This window comes from Bombus flavifrons, chromosome 1 (genome assembly GCF_040668555.2).
Source record: "Bombus flavifrons isolate JBK064 chromosome 1, iyBomFlav1_principal, whole genome shotgun sequence".
In the NCBI taxonomy this organism is placed as follows: domain Eukaryota; kingdom Metazoa; phylum Arthropoda; class Insecta; order Hymenoptera; family Apidae; genus Bombus; species Bombus flavifrons.
This window is the reverse complement of record NC_138442.1, coordinates 18,451,097-18,472,681: the sequence shown is the minus strand read 5'-3', so window position 1 is coordinate 18,472,681 and position 21,585 is coordinate 18,451,097. Positions and strand designations below refer to the sequence as shown.

The 21,585-nt window shown below is 38.3% G+C and overlaps 1 protein-coding gene and 1 long non-coding RNA gene across 2 annotated transcripts in view; one reads left to right on the top strand and one right to left on the bottom strand.

The window, feature by feature from the left end:
• LOC138180715 (UPF0489 protein C5orf22 homolog) overlaps positions 1-21,585 on the top strand; it is a 509,128-nt gene that overhangs the window by 413,250 nt on the left and 74,293 nt on the right. The gene's annotated exons all lie outside the window — the stretch shown is intronic.
• Positions 1-21,585, bottom strand: part of LOC138180720 (uncharacterized) — a 102,348-nt gene that overhangs the window by 64,022 nt on the left and 16,741 nt on the right. The window lies entirely within an intron of this gene.

Here is a 21,585-nt window from a genome sequence, read left to right as displayed (position 1 = left end):
AGCTGAGAACTAATAACGAGTACTTTATATAATTGTATTTTGTATATATCTGGTTTAATATATTTAATCTATTATATAAGTCCATCTTGTACGTGTTTGCACATCTGAATTTTCCATAAATACATAGACATCTGCAGTCTAGTAATTACGAATTCTCAGTCTGAAGAACTAAAATTGAAGTTAGAATTATAATCACGATTTTCTTTTGTCGAATCAAGAGAAAATTGATTCGATATTATAAGACAAGGAATTAAAAATCTAAAGTGGATATGTGTGTTTGTGAGAGAAATTAATCATTTGAAAATTATTTATATAATAAGTAATTATTTATATTCGCTAATTTGACAGATTAAGTGCAGTTTACTCATATTTCTATTGGACAAGACATTGAACATTTAACTTCTACTAAAATTAATTATATTCTTGAAGTAGACACTGTCATTTGCAGAAGGAAATATCGCTAGATCCTTGCGATTTCCATTTCAAAAAATAATCACAAGTGCATCGCTCTTCTGCATGCGTCGACAAGCTGCTTATTCCAACATTTGTTAACGTGTCTCGCATGCTTACTCAGAGCGTAAGTTGCTCAAGTGTAAAGCCCCTGCAAATCCCCAATTACCTGGAACTTTTGTTGCATAATCGTTCGTTACGATGGCGTTACGAAAGATTCTCCCTGGCTCTTCTCCCTGTTAAAGATCCTCTTATCGTTGTAACAAGTGAACTTACATGATGTCTCTTATCGTGAAACCCTTCGATATTCTACGTGCATTTTTGTACTCGTTACACGAAATGTTTTCTCCATCCTTTCGTTGTGATATCGTTTTATAAAAATAGCGACTCTGCTTTGAAAATTCAAGAAAGAATTACAAGTTTGTTATTTTTAGTTTGATATTTAGTTACGCGGTATTAAATATATTATTCCCTATAAGAAATTATAAGGGAGATTATGTTAGGAAGATCAGAGTTATGTGGAAGTATCCCTAAAATTAATTTTATCACTAAAATACTATATTTTAAAAGATACAATTGTTCTGATTCTAGCGTGTGAGAGATCTTTTAGAATTCTACAACAATTTTTATTCTATAACGTAGAATAAAACGACTTAATTCATGCCGGTAGAGCGTTTAGTTACTATCCTTTATATTATATTTTATTTTATAAATTCTATTTTATTAACCCAGCATTTACTTACAATTGTGAAACTATTTAAAATTCAGGCCCCAAGTATTCAATATTCTGTACATTTTTAGACATCTAAACTTCCCATAAATGCATTAACATCCGTAACCTAATTATAACAATCTTGTACTATTTAAAAGTACAAGAAAAGGAACATAGCCCTTCGACGACTTACGTAACCTCGGCACATACATACCACCACTGAAAGCTATTCTAAAAAATAGCGCACAATCAACTACCAAATCTCAGCCAAAGATCTTTTAATTAATCAAGAATTTATTCTTCAATCACTGCAAAGTATCAATTGCTCGAATCAAAACGTTCTCGAAAAGAAGCATCGAAGAGAAAACGCCACGTAGGAATAAAGTTTAGCACGCGAGAGAGACCGTCAGTGTGTCTAGAGCCCGATGAAGGTAAAGAACGAGGATAAGGAAGGTGGATGGTGTTCGGAGGCGCGAGTAGACGCGTGGGAGGGTCTCTGTGGTTGAGCTGGCGAGGGATGCTGGGTAGTAGGTTCCAAGAGTGATAGATTGCCTGCTCGCGAGGACGAGGCAAGCTCTCTCCCGGCAGCAGAGGTGATCTCTCTCGAGAAAGCTCGAGCTTTCTCTCCAGGATCTTCCTTTTCACGGAGGACAGAGATGAGGCGAGCGTTCGCCAATGGAACGATAGAATGTATCATCGTATGATTTATTATCGGTAGCTGTCTTCGAGCGACCATCTCGCATCCGCAGCCGTCTTCAACCCCCTACGACTACACCAGCTACAGCCACTGCCAGCTCGAAACGTTGAAAGCAGTCCTCTTACTTGCCCTTATCGCACTCGTGGCCAATGGGAAACGATGGTGAAATCATTCAATGCGCACGGACACGTTAGATCGTGAAGAAGTGCCGAGTTTGGTCTCCATGATAATTTCCATCGGTCCGATAGATTTCGGAATGCTCGAACTTTGATTTAGTATATGGAACTGATTAGAGTGCTGTCGTGGCCGATTTCATCGAAAGTGAGAAATTTTAGACAGATTTATTAAGGAGAAATGTATCTTTGGGAAGCATTTAATTACTTTTTTGAGAATGGAGATTCGTAAACTTCTTTTATCAATTTGGATATCTTATCATTATTTTGTAGTTAGGTTTTATTAATTTACAGATTTCGTTCATAAAATGTCTGATATCAATGTTCAAGGGCTCTATATTTTTTTAAATAATCTACTATGCTTACAGTTATATTCTCTTTCATATTACCATTATATTTACTAACAATTAACAATTAACAATTGTTATATACGAAGATATTTTCATAAGCGCTTTGTTTTACATTCAGTATAGTCATATGTCAGGAAATATTTATTCAATGTCTCTGACGTGTAGTATGATGATAATCTGATAATCTGACGATGATAGAATTAATGAAATCTCCACTCCGTATCGCGAATTCCTACCAAATATCTATGCAGTTTCCCCAGTATTCAGGGAACCCCTCGCATAATAGAATTGACAAAACCTCTACTCTTTATCTCAAATCCCCCTGGGAAGCCCAGTTTCTACAGTGCAGCGGTACCATTACGAAAAATAAGTCGCTATTTCCCTACTTTATTTAATTTTATAGGTTAAAAGGCAAATCCGTGGCGATACGCGGCGTCATGCTTCGATTCGAATAGCGTCGAGCTCTCGCCTAAACAAACATCGACACAGTGCGTGCATCGCGAGAAAGAAGAAGATTGATCGCCGGTTCAATAACTGGCTGCAATTTTATTTCATCTCTTCGTAGAGGTGCAACGATGGCGAGTGATGAATCGGGGGAATCGACCGACTCGTCGAGTGCACGCTAATGGATTCTCGTGTACGACGACACGCGTTTGAATTCGACCACGAAACGATTTTACACGAGATGAAGGCGGCTGTCGGGCGCTGACGAGCTGGAGAAGCTCCAGGCCCAATGGTCGTGTAATCTACAGGGCTGTTTATGCGCCTACCAAGGGGTTTACACCCTCGTAGATACCGCCTCTTTAGCATGTAGACGGGATGTGTACACGCGCCTTCGAGAGATAGCAGTTTGGATATTGATAATCTTCGTGACGCGAGAAACACCCACCCATAGTATCCTCCTTCTTTCTTTGCTCCCGCTTCTTCTATCGTATCCCTTTTCCGATGACGTCGATCTTTAGGTTCGACCTGGCCAACCAAAGATAAGACGACGCTGTAAATGACGAAAATAATCGACGATTAAGGTAAAGGGGTTTATCTGCTGGCTAAACTGAAGGTGCAGATGATAGAGGTCTGATATCGTGATGAAGTAATGTTTGCAGTGAGCAAGCTCTACAATGTAATTTTTCTAACGTGATTTCAAAGGCGTTAAGTACTTTTGTAATACGACTTTAAGAATGTTAAGTACTTTCGTAATATAATTTCCGAGAGGTTGATGATATTTATTGGATTTTAAGAAAACTTTTTTTTGGAAAGATACAAACATAAGTGTAGAGAAAAATGAAGTAAATTATTACATATTTGCGGATATTATATTCGTTTGATATTTTTATGTTTTGATGTTTCGTTATTTTAGAATAGAATTAACCCATTAAGTTACAGATACGGAAAACTATTATTTAATTCTGTGTCTTTTATTCTTCTTCTTTTTATGCCGAGATCGACCCACATGTTCATCCATACGAGCATATAGGCGCGATCGAAGATTGCGGAAACCAGAAAATTCGTTTTCGCAAAGTGCCATTTCGGGAACGAAGCGGCCATGTTTCATCGAGCAACGCTGAGCACGTTGTGGATGTAGATAGGGCAGGAACAAATGGCTCGCTATAGCGGAGACATTCTGTGCCAAACCCCTCGACATCTACGGTGTCCCATAAACGTAGACGAACATTTTTCGAAAAAGCTTCCGCTAGTATTAAACGAGATTTATCGTTTCTTCTTTTTAATTCTTCGCTTCTAGTATATCGTTAATTCACGTCTCTACTATATAATAAATATTAATATTATAGAGATCATTTAATACCAGCTATATTATCTTATGTATAAATAAAAAAGTTGATCTTTCTATATGCAAAGAAAATAATAAAGTGTAAGTACATTTTAAAGAAGTAGCACTGTACTTGCTGCAGTCCATTTTGTACGATGCTAGTAGAACAGATCACACATAGTCAGACATATTAAGCGCTCATATAGCAGCTAAAACGATAATACTGTTTCTGAATCTTTTTCACTTATCGCATATTTGTTACAGCTTTAAATAATCTATGATCTTATTCTGCTCGTTTTTATATGACAGATCGTATATTATAAATTTTTGCATATATATAGGCAAATACTTCATATCTTACAAGTATATAAAATAGCGAAAAAACAAGTATATATAAACAAGTATATATAAACAAGTATATATAAAGCGATAAAAGATTATTTTCCATAGAAATTCTATAATTTTAAGCGAAATGTTATCCATGTTCCTATGCTAACAACTACCGTTCAACCAAAAACGACACCCAATTACATTTAAAACTACGGTCACAAGATTACATCTCACATAAAAAATTGAATACACCGTTATCACTCGTAAAACTCGTTCCAACTACCGAGTTCCCGAGAAATCCACCTTGAATTCAAATTTATTGGTATACTACGATCCGAAATTAATGGCGCATCGATCAATGAAAACATCGCGTGTTCTCCAACCGTTGGTCTACGACGGTCTCTTATCCCAGCGCTCGTAAGGGACGTCGAAAGTTTGGCCGTTGCAGCGCGATTCCGAATTTTTATGGGGCCGTTACCGTTCCGGCAGTGATACCGACCTATGCGCTCCCAGGGATCGGAGGCAGCGACGTCGAACGTCTCACGTAGGACACGTTTTCCCGACGCCATACGTGGAGCCAAGTGTCGGACGCTCACACGCACAACAACCGAGCACAGCATCTGAAAACTTTTACGACGCCCTCAGCGGCGTTTATGTCGCGTGTAAATCTCGCTAATTCCGCGGGCTCCTCTCGCCAAGGCAAAACGCATCCCATGACCTTTCATCGTTTCCTCTTCTTCTCGACACTCCACTGCGTGTCTCTCGCGCCACGATAAAACATGCAAAATTGCGGCTGCTTACCAACGCTGCGTTCTCGCGTTACACGATCGCAGAAAACTCGGAAGATCTTACTACGAGAAACATTGAAAATTTAGAGGTTAAAGTGTCGTTTGTTAGTAAATTGTTTGGATAACAAGCGTGGAAGATATGACACGTGTTTAAAGATTTATGTCGTGCTTGATCTTTTTGCGAAATCTGAGGATATAACTGTTGAATAAATCTTGCACATGATATTAAGCGAGATTTACGTCGTCTTTGAATATTTTGTTATGTCATTTTATTTTTATTTGATTGTTACCGAAACGTTAAATCTGTTGAGTCAAAGCGTTTGATGCCTTAATTCTGGTAAAATACAGTTTCAACTTTTAAGTTAGATTATACGAATATGGTAGATATGTTAAATCAGATTATTAGGACAAAAGAATTGATAAATCGAAAAGCAGCGGTGTTTTAAAAATGCTAGAACATATAGAAATTTCAAACACTTGCAATTTTGTGTCTACGGTGTAACATTAAAGATATACGCATATATTATACATTTCATTTCTACAATCAACGCGACGTTGAAAAACTCAAATCGAAAAGGAATGGAATTGACGATACCATATTGGCTTCTGCATATAATATCACTCCTAATTTCTCAAAACTATTTCACAAGTACCAAAAAGTGTAGAAGTTTCGCAAAACAGCTAAAATTCTTGCTCCTGTTTTCCTACTGCTCCTAAATGTTATTTGATTTCATTTTAACAAACCGCGTTTCCCTAGTTTATTTTCGCAAACAGAAAAATATTTCTCAGCTCGGGCCAACATTTTCATTTGTTAGGTACCGTTTATGCATCAACATCTCCGTCGTGCGAATTTCTGCGCGGATTTTTTCCTCTCTCTCTCAGCGCTCTATTACTGAAACGATTCGCGAGCAGACCGACGACATTCTTTCAACTTTTCTCGAATCTGTCAAGTTCAGCCAGCGGGTGAACTGCGTTTTCTTTCTTTCGCGTTCGTGCTCCCCCTTGGGGCGCCGGAAGCGGTCCTTCTATACACAGCATGTGTGTCATTGCACTTCCGCGTATTCGCGAATTTACATACACCGACGGATCTCGCGTGTGTACGCAAGTCTATGGAGGAAAACTCGAGAGACGCCGCCTGCAGCAGCCACTGTATTTACCCATATCGCGAGTTTCTCGATAGTTGTTGTTTCCAAATAGCGTTTCGTCAACGTCAGCCGGTCTCACGAGCCACCCACCCTCTCTACGGGGAGCAAAAACCCTCGTAAGAAGAAGAAGAAATCCATTCTTCACGGGGACGCCATTTTTCGCGTGCCTGTACGCCAACTGACGTACGATAACTTATTCTTTCGAACTGTCGAATTATTCTGAATGGAGAGATGAAAAATAATATGGGGTATATGCCAGAAAGAGATAATAACGGGTGTATAGCAATTCAAAAGAAAATAATATTCTTATATCCATTACAATATATTTGTTATTTTTTAAGATGATTTGTTAGAATGATATTTTTAAAAACTAATTTTTCAAGAATCAAGGAAGAATTTTATGTACGTTTTTATGTTATCAAGATGCATGGGAATTCAGTTGGCATCAAAGTCTGCGAAATACTCTGAAAAGTATATAGCGTAGCGCCGGAAGATCTACCTCTTCGCTTCCGGCCGACGTCGTATTTTCTAAACTCGTAAATAAGATATTTTATCAAAGTGCATTCTGAAGAATGCAACGCGCTGCGATGGTAAGTAGACGAGAACGGAGAAAACAAAGAGCAAGGAGAACATCCGAAACACGCATCTCTCATACGTCGGATAGAAAATCAATACCGTCTCAGCGTCTCTGAACCCATTTCCCGTACTGCCGCGTGCACTGCTGCCAACGTGAAACGAGACGTTCTCCAATACGAAATATTTCTTTTCTTCGGTTACGAAGCTCGACGAATCCGATTTCTATTCCTTGACAGATGAAAAATAACGTAGACTTCTACGAATCAACCGGAATATTCACCATTACATTTCTAAAATAAATCATTTGTGCATTATATCTAAGCTGAATAGAAGATATATAAGACTTAGTTTCGTTTGAAGATTCGTTATAAAGTTTCCATAAATCTAAAACTAAAATATTCAACGTTAAATTTTGTAGAATGAATTATATCAGCGTTGTACATCAAACAAATAAAACATAAGACTATACTTATTTTGATAATTCTTTGTCAAATTTTCTCCTTTGTGTGTGATTCCATCGTAAAACGTAATCGTAAACATAATAAAAGTGTAGCAATCAGGAGAAATTTTGCATTGATTTGAGGGCAACGATCGACCTTAACCTTCGCGTAATCGCGGACAGGTGGTTGATTACGGGCCGCTGTGAGGGGTGCAAAAACGGAGGTGGCAGCTGTGCCAGTCGGTTATAGTGTTCAATAATTAAGTGGAACCTGTTGCGCTTCTCGCCCCCACTTCCACCCTCAACTAACCCCGGCCAGCCAGCAGGCAACGTACATCTCTGTACCAGCAAAAGCCGCACACCGGAATTCATTATTCATGCCAATTAAATCCCACCGCGACCTTTGAAATGGAGCTCGACTACGAGAGGGAACTCTTGCAAAAATTCCTAGTCAACGTTTGCGTTACAAAATTCTATTCGATTTTCGAAAAATGTTGCCCTATTCGAATTCCGATCGACGAAGTGGAGAATTGAATTTTCGTTAAATTAGAGTCAAGATATTTTCTAAATTTTGACCCAAAATTTCAATTATATTACAATGAAGATGTGCGAAATCTTTTAGCGAAATATCCTTCATTTATTGCATTATGAATAAAATCTTGGAAATTCATTCGGTGGACTATGAATACAGATTTTAGAAGAAAAATTATTATCAACACCGGCATCGGTCAAATGATCTTGATTTAGAATTAATGAGAATTTTTATCTTCATTATCAAATATATCTACATAGTAGACAATTCTGCGATTTTTATTTTTAACGTATAACAAAAATATTCTTAGATTATCGATAAGAGGAACTAATTTTTCTAATGTTCTAATCCTTTCCAAGGTTCTCTAATTATTAAAAATCGAGTTGCATGTTACTTTCGCGAAACTGAAACTTATTCAACAGAGAACTTCTACGTCGGATCTGAAAGAAGAAAAGAGCAAATATTGCAAACGTAAGGGTTCCATTATTCAATTTCGAAAGCAAATAATTCCACCCTCGAGCGGGAGCCCTTTTGATCGTTCGCTCGGCCTTAAACTTCTCGAGATAATTCTTTGACTCGGAGTGGCATCCCCCGTGTGCGCTTCATCTTCAATAAAACGTTTCATCCCTTGGTCCCTGGAAGTTTAAAAAAGATTCACGATTTTGTTCGTTCGTTTCTCTGACCAGACTGACCATCCTTTTCAAACGAGGAATCTACGGTCGTCAAATAACGAACCTTCGGCTTGCCAATCAGGCCGAAAGACGTCGTCAGAGTCTCGAACATCTACGTGCACGACATACAAGAGAGTTTGGTATTCTCGGGAGAACCAGCTTACGCTTCGTTGGAATCGAACCGATCACCCTATCCAGGTTACTGTGTATACATTTTCAAGCGTGGCTTTCAACTCGTATATTATATTGGTCTGATCGTAGACAGAGAATTTTTCTTTCCCCTTTTCCTTTGCATCTATCAGTTTCCTCGTTTTCATTGATGTTAACCATCCCTCTTGGAGCTACCACTATCACCCTCACCCAGTCGGCGACCCAATTCTAAACGTCTTTCAAGTTTTACCATCAGTCAGCAGGATCCAGTCAGCGAGTTTCTACGTAGAGATCCGCCTATCTCTTACTAAGAATCCACCTTCTTTTCTTATTGCTCGCCACATATGTTTCTGACGATGATACAATACTATTCTGAAAGTACGATGGCTTCTCTTCAACTCTCCCCCCCCCCGTTTGCTTCATCTTCCATTCTTCTTTCGTGGCTGCCTGAGGTTTCTGTTTGGTGGCTACCGTTTTTGTTACCATTAACGTTGGTTTCAGGAATGAAATTAGATAATTTGGTTCGAGAATAGAATTCGTACATATTTTTGTGAATATAATTGAAGAAAATAGACCTAAGTAGCGATTCGTTTTACTTATTAAATGTTGCAACAAGTGTTACATCTTATTTCTTTTAAATAGTTTTCAATTTTCTCATAGATGCATAAAAATCGAGAGATAAATGTATAAAAATGGATGGAAAATTAAGGTAGTCAGAGAATGTCAGTCTTTGTGTTCTTTCTTCGCGTTCGTTTTTTACAAGATTGCTCGATACTTGTTAAGTATCTATCATAAACGAGTCTCCTATCCAAATGTAGATATTATCTCTGTAGCATTTACAATGAGCCAAAATTTATCATATATATAGTATAGGTAACAACAACAGCATTAAAAAGTCCTTCGTCCTTAAAAATGTCAAACTATCCTTCAACTTCCCCATTGCTTACGCATCATTTAATTTTGATATTTATATATGATCCATAATAACCAAAAAGTTATAAAATCCGTAAACGACAGTAGTTTAAATTATAAGAAATTAGAACGATGAGCCGATAACAAGAAAGCAAACTCAAATACCAATAGCCGAAATGGCAATACTAAAAATAACAATCTCGCCGTTTCGTCTATCGTTCCCCGTTTCCTCGTTCGCGTCACTCCCTTATTCTGTATTTTTTCTGTGTCTTCCAGTCTGCCTCCGAGCAAAGCGCGCTCGGGTTTTCCTTGTCCTCTGTTTCTTGGCCTGGTAATGGTCCTGACGTCTGCCGGAATACGCAAAATCCTATTTGGACGCTCCGTATCTGCCCTCGTTTCTGAATCCAGCAGGAAACAGGAAAGGAAGGCGACGGTGGTTCGAACGAGCTAGAAAAGGACAGGGTACGGAAGAGGGAGAGCCGGTACTCTTCGACTTGAATTTCAGAGGAACGAACGACCCTTGAGAAAACTATACCGACAAGGTCCTTAGTGTTCTTACGTGCTCGAGGAGACGACGTTTCGTGGGACGGTCATGTGTGTACAGGAAAAGCATTCGTAACGATGGAAACGGTTGTGAAACTCTGTAGAGCCATTAGGATCGACGTATTAAAATGTTTCCCTGAGAGACTTGCCAGACGGTCGCTCGCTCGCTACCGATGCCTTACATCGCAATTGTTAACGATGCGAGCGTAATCGAAACTTGGGACTATGCTCCACTATTTCTGTCTTCTCTTCTTCTCCAGTTGTTACGAAAGAGGAATATGGGTTTTGAAGATTTTTATCGTTACGACGACAGAAAATCTAATCAACGTTGGATTTGCAACGTATTTTTAATTTGATCATATTTGCAAATTTTTAAGTCTATAGGCTAAAGGATAAATAAGGATATAAAATATTAAAAGAAAGATTGGGGTTAGGAAAAAAGGTAGAATTTCTCGTTGGAACTCGAGCAAAATAATTTCATTAATTTTGTATCTTATAATAATACAATTTTCAGAATGAGAATTTGTAGTCCATTATACTCCATATACTATCTTAAATGACAAAGAAATTGTCTTTGTGAGATATGAGACCCTTTTGAGGGTGTTTTTGCGCAGAATACGACAAAATAGAAGGGCTAGAATGATTTCTTTTAACTCTTAGGACTACTGCAAGATAGAAATATTCTACTGAAAATTTGTATTAAAAATCTTCGTTATTTACGCTTCTATATTTTACCATTTGAGTCTCTCAATTGCTTTCTCTTGCAAACAATTTCTCCTCTTAAAATCTAAATTCTTAAAGACAAAATTCATTCTCTTAAAAACAGAATCACAGAGTGTTAACGGTAGAAGCCTTTGCTTTAAATTTCTACTCACATCTTCCTGCGACAATTCACCACTCCATAAGATAAGAGCGAATAACGAAACACAAGTAATCCTTATATTTCGCGTCATAAAGCTCGTCATTGGTTGCGGCCGACATTGAAAACCACAGTTCCAATTTTCTCCTTGGGATATGGGACCATAAATTCAGGCTAGAAGCTTGCACGACACGTCGTTAATACTCGGCTGCCATTCAAACTGCGTGTCTTGGACAGGCTAGGAGAAGGAGAGCAGAGGGGATGTGTGCGGCCGAGAAATTTCAATGTTTCATTGGCATCGATGTCCATAAAGTATCGATAATACGTGCATAATGGCCAGCTTGATACCAAAAGAGAAGAAAACGAGGAGGAAGGAGAAGACGATGAGGCAAGAGGAGGCGAATGTGAAAAGGGATTCACCGTGAATAATATGATATGGGAGATCGGGATGCGCCAGAAAGGAGAACTCGACGATAGGGTGGGTTAAGAGCGCGAGAGGGTAGTATCGCGAGGCGATGCTAGAGACGTAAAGAGATGGAGGAGAAAGCAGCACACTGTATGTCGCAGTAATCTTTTACGGTCTATCTCGCATCACGTTGCCGTGTTAACCTCTATGGCTGATTCTACAGGCTGTTTCAGTAGGCTCTATCATATCGTTCGCTGAATTACTTCCATTCGCTTTACATCTTTTGCTCATTCTGTCTTTTCGAATAGTGGATGATTATAGTTATAATCATCTAAATTTTAAACATCACTGTTGCTGTATTGCATTACAAAATGTTGTACTTAATTGAAGGTCAACTATTCTAGCTTCTGTATATTTAGCGAGTTTCGTGGAATTTTAATAGTTTTATTCGTTGGCTACTGGTGTCTGATTGTTGGTGTCATATTCTCCTTAGAGTTGGAACGACCTGTACACGTAGTCTCGGTTGAAAGGAGGACTCGAAAAGCTCCATCTCCAGCGTGAGCTCTCTTGGGATAAAGGATCAAGGATCCTGGATACGATGCACACGTATATCCTTATCTTATATCCTTACCAACCACCCGCCCGCCCTGCTCCTTCACCTATCTCCTTTTCCACCTTCTTCTTTCGCTCTTCTCCCGCTCTCGCAACTCTGTGTTACACTTAAGTTTCGCGGGGTAACGTGTCCTGTGCCTGCCTAATATCAAGCATCATCGCTCATCCCTTATATATCCTGTACCCGTTTCTTAAGTATCACCATGACGGTTCAACGTCGACATTCTACTGTATTACCACGGATCGCTGTTACGGCATGTAACTCTACGAAGTTAAAAATGAAAAACCTGTCACACGTGAGGGAACACTTTTTAAGATGTCGCATCATAACGGTTGTATTACGTGTAGAATCTGAGAAATATCTATTGTACTGAATATTAATTGTTCAGGATATTCGATAACTGATAATTAGTTTAGCTACTGTCGGATTTGGAATTTGCTTAAAAAAATACGTATTTAATAATAAAAAAAAAAAACTATAAGTACATTTCCTTAAAAAAATTTTCGGTGGAGTATATCTTAATTTGAAGTTTTAGGTTCAAGTAAATATAAATTTTTAGCTTTGGTATTTAATATAAATATTTAGTTAACGATAATAACCCCTTTTTGATCCTCTATATCTACAATCTGCAAAACATTGCAATGCTATTCAACAATAAAACTTGTACATTACATTAAATCTGACGAATCACCGATTTACGTAAAAATCTTACGGCTAACTTTTTGAAATATTTTGCACGGTTTAAAGTAGCACATTACGGATATTTTTCTTCGCGATAATATTCGAGTATTTTTAGTACACGCGAAGCATTTCAGACTCCATCTTTTTCTTCGACAGATATACGCATCTGTCATGGCGTCGCGGCGTCACCCCCTTTTTACCCCATACAACACACGTATTCGTACGTACGGGGGGCGTACGTGGTACATAAGGCGACATACATACGCGTGTACCATACATACGTACATATAAATACACATATGTGTATATATGTACGCACGTTCGCCCGTCTTCCTCGGCCTGGTCTCTCTCCTTGGAAACGTAAAATTACTGGAAACGCAAAATCGATAGTCGCGATACTTGGGATCTCCTGAATACGACTCTTCCGTTAGGTAGCAATGATTTTTAAATTAAAGTAAAAAAATCAATTTCAATGGAATATTTCACGATTATATAGTAAATTTTACTTTAAAATTGTTAAAAAAGAATAAGGAAGAAAATTTCTTTTCCTATTATTTTAGTATAAACATAGATATCGAGTTCCATATCTTATTTACCTTATTTTATTTTACAATATTTAGAAAGTATTTGAATTCTGTATTTATCTAGAAATGAAATTGCGAATATTATTGTTTAAATGCATAGTTTCGTTTTTTACGCTCAAATATTATTCAACGATTTCTGTTGGTCGTCGTAACGCGTAAGATTTATTGTACACCACCGTACGGCTGGTGCAAGAGAGGAAAAGTGTTCCTCGTTACTTCGACCGTTAACTCGGGGTAAGTTCATTCGACGAGAGTGAAAGTTACTGCGAAGTACTTTGCGGAACTTCTTAAGGTGGGTCAGGACTTTCCTCTGCGCGATGTTATTTCAGAGGGACGTTCGAGAAATGAACACAAGTGGATAGATGCGTCGTGTGTTAAGTAAACGGGGGTAAGTCGCGGTAATTTATCGCCCCTTAGTATTCCGTATCGTGAATAATTCGGCTATTAGAATACAAATAGTTTCACTTGTGTTCATATTATTCGATAATTCAAACAATTGCTTAAAATCACTAATAGACAATCAAAAGAATGTAACATATAAGAATTCTAATAAAAATGCACCAAATTTTACTGAAATATTCTATTAAGAATTCTACTAAAAGAATGTTAAAATATTTGCAATTATTTATAAACCTCAGCAGAGAAACGAATGTTTCAACTGGCCATACACGATAACTTTTTCGCCATTGCATTCTCCTTATAAATTATTTTATTAAAAATAATTTTACTCTAATGATATTATATTTCAACGAAGTTTTCCCTTGCATATGCGCCAACGTGAAATTTTTTGGAACATTATTGCCTCGCGTATCAAGAAGAAAAGGCATAAAAAGGAAGCCTGGTGCAAAGTATTTCGCGATACGCGAAGTGACTTCCTGCAGCTTCTTCGAGACTCGCTGGTTCAAGGTACAGAATCCTGAAGGCATACATATTTCGCAGCCACTATCTAGCCTATCTTTCAAGACGCCTCCCACGGGATTCTATCCTCCTAAGACCCAGCCCTCTTTTGCAACACACGCGCATACACTAGCAGAGGGGTTAGAGAGACGAACGTCATGACGAAGGATCCGTACGTCGTCCCGCACCCTTCACCTCTCTGTCTTCGACAACTTCGATCGCGATAGTTGAATTTTCAGCGAAAATCCTGCGCTGCCTGACAGGATGAAAGAAAAATTACGATTTTCGATTCGAGAGAACGAAAGATAAAGAAAATGTAGTTTTTCTTTCATAAAAAGAAAATGATTTTCTGAAGAAACCTAAAGCAAAGAATATGGCATTCAACATTTTATACATGTAGGTAAAATATCTTTATTTTTGCATTCCCTCTCTGTGGTGATAGAAAATGATACTTAATATATTCGTAAAATATATAAGTTCGTAATAATTTTATTTTTATATCTGCGTATTTTGCCTCAACGTTTAAAAAGGATATGATTTCTTGTCTGTGTAATAACGATTCACTTGACGTTCGTTATATTAATGATAAAACTGATAATAACAAATCCATCAATCGATAATTAAAAATATTCAATCTATAATTATACGTTTCTTTATATTTCTACAACAATGAATGAAGAAATAACAAGATAACAAAAATATAGTAAAATATAAATATAATAAAAAATACAATAAAGATATAATATCGCTATATACTCACAATAACACTAGTCTCTTTCACATCAAACACTGTTACTCTCATTAACGATTCGATAGAAGAAAAACAGTCAAAATTCTACTAAAAATGTTACGTTCCGCTATGATTCGAATAAAACCTACAAAAACCTAGAAACTATATATTTATCAAAGAATTAAGTACATGGTTCGAGAACCATTTCCCACGAAGAGTGAGTGAAACCATCGTTTTTCCACTCGGAAGTTATTCGAAATGGAATATGCGTTGCCGTGCGCACAGGAAAATGTAGCCGGAAAGAAGTGACAAAGTCCCAGCGTATTTCGCCAAACAATTTCGTAGCTAGACAGTGTGTCTTGGTACTTTAAGCTAGACCATCGCGCCCCATCCGACAGTATTCCTGCCACCCTTGCTCCGCGCACCCTCCGGGTACTACGTTACATCACGTCCCCCCTCTCTTTTTCTGTTTTCATCCCCCACACATCCTCATCCTATTTGCTCCACCCGCCTATATTCTTCCTGGCCGTGGTACACACAGTAGTTGAAGTAAAATAGCGAGATTATATTATTCCTAAGGTCGAGAGGGTCGCCATATTTTCCCAGCAAAAATTGTACCACCCACGATGCATGTGCCTCGCCATAATAGTCGAGAAATCATGGCTGTGACGTACCGGCCCACCAGAAACAGGATGTCGTGCTTACCTCGTTACCATTCGATCGAATTCTTCTGTATCCTTTTTTATTCGTGGTTATACAATTGAATCGTACAGTGGTTTTGCTGGATTTTAGAGAATTCCGAGTATTGATGGAGTATAAATTGAATATCATCGGAGTTGATTGAAATCGTACCGATGTTATTATATCAGAATATTTTCTACAGAAGCAATTGATCGTATTTGTAAAAACAATATAATTTTAAGTTACTTGAGATTTTGTAGTTGCTTTTGCAAGAAGGAACTGCTTATTCCTAAACGAATTTTGATTTATTATCATAAAACATAATAATTTGAAATATTTATAAAAGAGATCTACACATAAAAAATTTATGCAATAATTTTGTAACAAATTGCAAAAATAAAATTGTATTTCGTTCGACTTCAGAAAAATTCATGCTGCTGCATCTGAACTCAAAAGATTAAACGTATATTCTAAAGAGTTGCATGCTAAGAATATCAAACAACTATGACATAATAAAACATTGAAGAAGATCGCAACCACAATTCCAAGGTTAATTCGTTTCAAATCATAGGAACAAATATCGGAATCGTGTGACGGATAAAATGACGTTGCTCCTCGAAGCTGCGCAAGCGTTTTCACGAGACACGCGGCAGAGAGCGCATCCTTTTTAAAGAAGCCACGATACCAGCGTTGGTCGAACTTAACGACGGGAAAAAGGAGGCAGCAGAGAGAAGGAAAAGTGGTTGCCGCGTAAAACGAGCCATCATCCCCCGGAGCGTCGCATCCACGAGAAATCAAGTATGGAGGAGATTTGCATGCGAGTCGAATATAAGCTTGCTGAATATCCCCCGGTATAAGTATTTCATATAAGAGGCCGGTGCACCCGCGGTATAAGACACTCTTCTCTCGCTCTCGCCCTCCGGCCCTCCTATTTCGCCGCCAGAAACGAACAGAAAAAACCACCCCCGTCCCGCTCGGATTCCGGAAACCACCGCTGCCACCCAGTTCGCTACCCCTTATCCCTTCCGCGACCCAAACCTTTTCTCTCTCCGCCCTTTTTTCGTCCTCGACGGCCTGGAACACGAGGAGAAAACCCAACGCCGCGAAATGTCTCAAGTGAATAGCGCACTGCCGTAGACCGGCTGCCACTCGTGAATACCGCCTCGTACATATAGACTACGCGCTCGTATTCGCTGAATTTTTAATAAAAATATCAATGCTCTGCCTTTATATGTGTATGTATATATGCGGTATACATATAAAGTTGGCAGGTATTCGCTATATAAATGGGAAGGATTCTGCGTGCAATGTGTAGGATTAGGATTTGAGGAAATTTCTGAAACTGCCAAACCTAACGTGAAATTTGGGTCGTTTAATATATGGGAAGCCGATAATCCAATATATCAGCCACTTAGCATCTTGTCGTATGATCTAATTTGTGTCCACGTGTGGTAGGGCAAGCGATACATCTTTTCGAGTATCGAGTAGCCGATTAAACCGTAGGTAGTAGTCGAGTGAATGTAATTGTTCAGTGATCAAGTCTTATTATTTCGTAGAGAGAACAACGGGATGATTTGAAGATAATTTCATTATATTTTTCAATTTCTCTCACGCTATTCACGCTAGCCAGTGTTCTTTGTAACGGATAGCCATTTTTTGAAAATCAATTGACAACAATACAAGAACATAGTTGATATATTCAATTCATATCACGAGTCAAGGTAACTGATACTATTTTGAAAAACAACACAAAGGATGTTCGAGCATATGTGAATTAATACCAATAAAGCATAAATCTCATATACGAAAGTATTATAACGATACGTCATAATGTTGATCAAACAGTTTCGTTTCAGCAGGAAACAATATTTTTTATAGTCGTGAAAGAGGTGGATGAAATAAAAAGAGTGGCGCGCAAATGGAATATCTCGCGAAAGAAAGAAGCTTCGGGGGCGGAAGCTCGGTTTGGAATATGAGAACGTATGCATGAGCCGTGCACACACATACACAGCACATTGCAATGTTTAATAATAATATAAATATGGCTTGGCCAAGGTATCTTGGCACCGTAGGCAATACGCTTTTCGAGCTGGATACGAGTTCTTCGTTCGACTATGAAATTGACAATTCCACCTCGCGCCTTCTCGTGCTAGCCGCTATCTCGCAGCTTTTCGAGAGGCTGCTCGATCTCGAAATTCGAGCTCGCAGATGAAAAGTTAAACGCAATGTTTCCTCAGGCACGGACGTTACGCTTACAAGATTCAGAATAATTTTTCCGCTGGTGTTTCCCTTTCCATTCGAAAGGAAACGAACGTGTGTGCGATTATAAGCGAGTGGATGTCGAAGCAAGAAACTTGCTTGGCCACGAAAACTTTCATACCGTCGACAAAGAACTCTCGTCTGTGAATATTTAAAGGTATAAAGAAACTTCGTCGGTCCATGGCTGATGCAGATTTCTTTTCTAAAGCGTAGACACAGTTGGAAAGTAGGCATGTATAACTGGGTTTACGTTCTTTAGAGCGCTTTTATGCGATGAATGTTCGACGTATGCCCCAGCAATTTTCTTATCTGTTACATATATCTTTTGAATTGAGATAAATATCTATAAATTGTCGATACAAAAAATACGAATTGTAATACAAAGTGCATAATTATGAAACTTTATACCTAATATCGTAAGACTAGCAGCCAAGAAGCGGAGAATTTTCAAAAGAAAGGTAATTTTCTTACGACGTAATTTAAAACGTAACAAGAATATTCGTGTAATCGCTGAACCTATAAGATTCAAGATTTACTATAAGATACAAAACACAAATGAAAATTACAAACTAAATTAAATTAACTGGTAATCAACGTTGAATGCACAAACACAAACGACTAAAAAACATTCCATCATCAAGAACCACAACCAGAAACGTATTTATATTGCAAAAACGCAAGCAAATACTTTTTTCCATTAAAATCCACGGTTATATTTTACAAGGGAAACAGAGTCTTCGCGTCATCCTCCGATCCTGTTCATTCTCTAGTTCTCCAACGATTTTGTCTCTATCTTACGACCTTCCGCGGAAAGGTGTGGTTCCGAGAACAGTGGCATGATATGCAAAAATATGTGATAAGGGTGGCTGGAGTATCTGCGTGCGCGTGGTGATGGTAACGTGTACGTGTACTTACGTGTTGTTGGTGTGCGTCGATGTATGCGGATATGGAAAAGCCAGTGGCAACCCTATCAGAATCGAGGCCCCAGGGGGGCTCATGGAAAAAAAGGAAAGAACGACCGACCAACCAAGGCCCGAATATAGGATGTCAGGAATTTTCATATCTCGATGCCACTCTTGGAAAGTTGCGAGCTTTTTCTGGAAAATTCTTCTGTAGACGCCACAGAATAGACACGCGATGCATGACACGCCACGTGAAATCAGAGCTTTCCGCGTCTCGTATAGGAAACCAAATGTTACGGAGGAATTTGAACGTACTCAGAACGAAGAAAAATTATTTTGCGACAGTATCATTTGTTTAATTGTAGTTTGCGTTTGGTATTAACGGACGTACCAGATTTGTCTTTTTAATTTTATTCCATATAACTGTACTATTGGACTAGAACAATTTTCAGAGGGTTGCCTACCTCTTTATTTGGTAATGAACAATACACGAGAATAATATTTTACGAAAGACTCTCGAAATTCAAAGGCTAGTAACTAAATTATGGAAATAAAAATTGTTTCTATTGCTAAATCGTTGAATATTTTTTATTTCTGCCAGATTTCGTGGTAAATTTATTTGCCTTATTTGTGGCGCTTTTAGCAAACCGACGATATACATATTCCGGTAAAAAATTATAAATTTTAATAAGTACGTATATCTATTGGTAGTAAAAGTATTCTAAAATCATATTAGCTAGTTTGATTTTACGCCTGTTTCAAAAATATATACTTTTTAGAACGTGTGTATATTTATTAATACGATAAATATGTACATGTCCTAACATATTGTATAAAATTGAAAGATCTCCGATCGAAAGACGATATCTTCATTTTATTTTCTAAATTCGAAGATCGAAAATCATAAATCTCTCAATAACTTCTCAAAGACAAAATTAATTCGTTACAACCCCAAAATAATTCCCCTTTCATTTTAATATACGAATGAAAGACCCAACAACACAGCATAAAGAAGTACTAACAAACGAAGAAGTAACGCTAATAAACGCCGTTCTTCATACACAAAACCTGTCAAGCCATCTCCGATCAACAAAAATTTCTTCACCTATACCAATAATCCTCCCTATCCAATAACTTAAACAGAACGTAACACGATAAATTGAAATTAGAAAAAGAAAAGCGAACTTACACGGTATCTATTTAACTCGTAAATGTAAAATTCACGAGTCTGTATTATCGTAAACGAAACGGCAGACTGTATTTTGTCGACACGCGTGCGTGTACACGGCAGACACTCGGAAGGCAGCAGCACACCCCACGCCATCGGCAAGAGGCAACCAGGCCGAAGGATAAAGGTGTTAGGGGTGCAAGCTGCGACTGACAGCTACATTTATACGTTTCGTGGATTTTCCATATCGAGATTTGTCGAGTGCACACGAGCGCCGGGGTTAACGCCACGCCACTGCAAATAACGGCTCGGGAAGATTTGTATCTGTCAGAAGTTGCGGAGCTGGTCTGTAAGTACGTGACTGGCTGGAAATCGCCGGGCTGACGGGTTACCAGAAATTCCACGCATTCCGCCGCCTCCTTCGATCGCGAACGAGAGCCTGTCACTTTTCCTTCGCCCTCGGAGATTTGATTTCACCGCCAGATAGGGAATGAGCTGTCTCGAATACGTACGAACAAGGAGACCCGCTTCCCACCGCCCCTTCTTTGGAAACGCCTCGCGGATCCCCGCGTATCCGATTGTGTCGCGAATCAAATTTATTTCACCTGTAGACCCCCGTGAATTTCTACTGGGAAATTTTGAATAAATCCTACGTTTTCCTTAGCGGCGTATTTGCGGAAATCGAGGAGGTAGTATAATAGGTAAAAAAAAAAAAAAAGAAAGAAAGAAATAAAGAAATGATTCTTTTAATGAAAAGAGAAGTATATTCGATGGGGCATGCGATGAAGAAAGTGCTAAAGAATAATCTGTTTTGCGACTATCGCAAGACAGAACTACGAATGTAAGCGACAACTATAGAATATGATTGAGAAAGTATAGATAAATGAATTTAACTGATACAATAGACTTTTATCACTTGTCCGTATGTGCAAAAATGATAAACACTGGAAGTCCATAGAGTTCAAGTGATATTTGATGTGTCATAATTAATAGAAAAATGCATTTTAACATCCTTATTGGAAATATCCTTTTTTACTTGTGGCACTTACGTCGATTACAATTTCAACTCCTCGATATTGTCTGATTAATTTTTTTATTCCTAACGCAGATGTTTCGAGATTGTCTAATGTCTACACGAAATATACTTTCGAATCTTTCATGGTGTTTTGTAACTTCAAGAAATTTATGTACTCGATAAATGCAAACACTGAAACACTGATTGTTGTCGAAATATTAGTCGATGCGAGAGAGGAATATGGAATACCAATATGTTATATCGCACTACTGGATATATCTATGTTCCATGTACCGTGATGTACGTATGATGTCCCAGAAGAAACTAACTCTTGAACCCATCATGTACCCTGCGACCTCGAGGATCAACCCCTTCTTTCGTTCTAGAAACGCGCGTACCTGCGTCACCTGATTGGCTGTCCCCGGGTTTCGAATAATAGGGCTCGAGACTAGGATAGGAATCTTTCAGATCCTGTATCAGCTATGTGTTCACATACCCATTTTCCTCTTCCACAGTTCAACTCAAAATTATCGTATAACATTTAAGAAAAATCG